Raw genomic sequence first — 2,474 nt, 5'->3', positions numbered from 1 at the left:
GGGGGGAATCGGGAAAGGTGAAAGTATTCGAACTATAAACAAAGAATATAGAAAATAAAAAAAATAAAAAAACACAGAAACAAACAAAAAAAGAAACACACTCAGATATGGAGATTCTAATTCCCTTGGTATCATATAAACTGGAGAAGAAGGATGACATGCAAGACCTATGCAGGTGATCTAGGCTTTGAGTTCCTGAAGCTCTGCAATTAGCCTCCTAAGTGCTAGCTTTATAGGCATGAGCCTATATTGTATTAGACCTGCAATGATAGATACGGAGAAACATTCTTTCTTACAACCAATTCTAGTGCAACATGGTGGGTCATTTTAGGAGGCTTGGCAGTTCAAGGCCAGCTTGGGATGCTTGAGACCACTTACATACTAAAATAAAAGGAGATAAATTATTCTAAGGAAAAAATAGTAAATATTGTGTGTGTAACTAAGCAGGCTTTGAAGGGAGTATCATGATATTAAGACCATTCTCAACAACATAAAGAGATACTGCATGTGTGTCAAGTGTATGTTCACATGTGTCTGCAGGCACTCAGCACCTGTGCCGAGGCCCAACAAGAACTGGTTCCCTGTCCTGTTACTATGCCTTTTCCTCCTGAGAAAGACCCCATCACTGTGTTATATGCTATGTTAAAACACCATGATGAAAAGCAGGTTTGGAGTTAGGAGCTGGAAACAGAAATCCCACCTGGAAATGGGGCTAAGTGCTAGAATTCTTCAACCTCCCTAAACACTGCTACCAACTGGGCACCAATAGGACAAACACCAGAGCCTATGAGGGCACATTTCTCATTCAAACATTGCTCTTGCAGTTAGGCTGGCAGCTAGTGAACCTCAATGATCTCCTGTCTTCTCTTCATCTGATTGATAGTGGTGGGGTTATGGTTACACGTGCATATCCACACCTTGTATCTTGTATGAGTGCTGGAAATCAGAATGCAGGTCTTCATGCTTTCACAGAAAGCACTCGTTTTTTTTTTCCAATTTTTATTGGTTATTTTATTTATTTACTTTTTGAACGTTATCCCCCTTCCCAGTTTCTCCTCCACAAGCCTCATATCTCCTCCTCCCTCCCCCTGCTCCTACAAGGGTGCTCTCCCACCTGCCCACCCACTCCCATCTCTGCAGCCTAGTGTTCCCCTTTCCTGGGTCATCAAGCCTCCACAGGACCAAGGGTCTCCCCCTCTCAGTGATGCCAAATAAGGTAGCTTGCTGCCACGCATCCAGCTGGAGCCATGAGTACCCCCTGTGTAGTCTTTGGTGGTTTAGTGGTAGAGCTTGGAGAAGTTTGGTTGGTTGATATTGTTGCTCTTCCTATGAGGTTGCAAACCGCTTCAGCTCCTACAGTCCTTGCCCTAATTTTCCCATTGGGGTCCCCGTGCTCAGTCCAATGTTTGGGCTGTGTACATCTGCATCTGTATTGGTCTGGCTCTGGCACAGCCTCTCAGGGGACAGCTATACCAGGCCCCTGTCAGTAAGCACTTCTTGGCCTCAGCAATAGTTCTGGGTTTGATGTCAGCAGATGGGATGGATCTCCCGGTGGGGCAGTCTCGGGGTAGCCTTTCCTTCAGTTTCTGCTCCACTCTTTGTCCCTACATTTCCTTTTGACAGGAGGAATTTTGGATTACTATTTTGAGGTGGGTGGAGAAAACAATCTTACTTCAAGCCATCTCCCTAGACCTTCACTTAAAAAAACGAAAGATAAATAGGCAATTCTGAAAGTATTAATATTAGTGTGATTTTATAGAAAGAAATAATAGGTTAAAATGTTCATCTCTGAAGGCCAGAAATATTAGACCTTCTGGATAGTCCTGTTTAGGTTATATTCTAGAACCCCAGAGGATGTTTGCTCTCTGTGACCACATGCCTGCTATATGGACTTATCTACCTTCACTACTAGCTTATAAGCTAATATGTTATATACAGAATATCTTCAAAAGCAACATGCTATAGACTGTGAAATTAAAGGAAGCTGGAATGGGTGAATTATCACCTTCCAGAACTGCTGGGATCAAGTAAACAGCAAAGTTATTTATGTCTTCCAGGTGTCCCAGGGCAACCTTGGCAGGCTAACTTGGGAGGGGGATGCTTGTGCTGTAAGATGCCTGCTTGGGAGGTGCACGACTGAGTATCATCCCTCGGTCTGGTGCATCATGTCTGCCAGTAGAATGTTGTTTGCAATAGATCATTGGGTACCAAGCCATCCTAGTCATTGGCCACTCTCCCCCTCTAGCAGAGGCTGTAGGAAGCTGCCTTCTATCTGCTGCTTTGACACTGCCAGGTTGTTCTGATACAACACCATGCTTTGTGTGTTCTATCTCTTGCTGACAAAGCTGGATCCCAGATGTCTAAACTGTTAATAGAGGAAGCTTTACAGGATGTCCCAGCTGTCTTCATGCTCCTGCACTAAAGCATTTCTCCTATCTCAGCTTAGCTAGTAATCAGGACCTCAAATGCACACC

This window comes from Apodemus sylvaticus, chromosome 10 (genome assembly GCF_947179515.1).
Source record: "Apodemus sylvaticus chromosome 10, mApoSyl1.1, whole genome shotgun sequence".
NCBI lineage: Eukaryota > Metazoa > Chordata > Mammalia > Rodentia > Muridae > Apodemus > Apodemus sylvaticus.
This window is presented reverse-complemented; position numbering follows the sequence as displayed.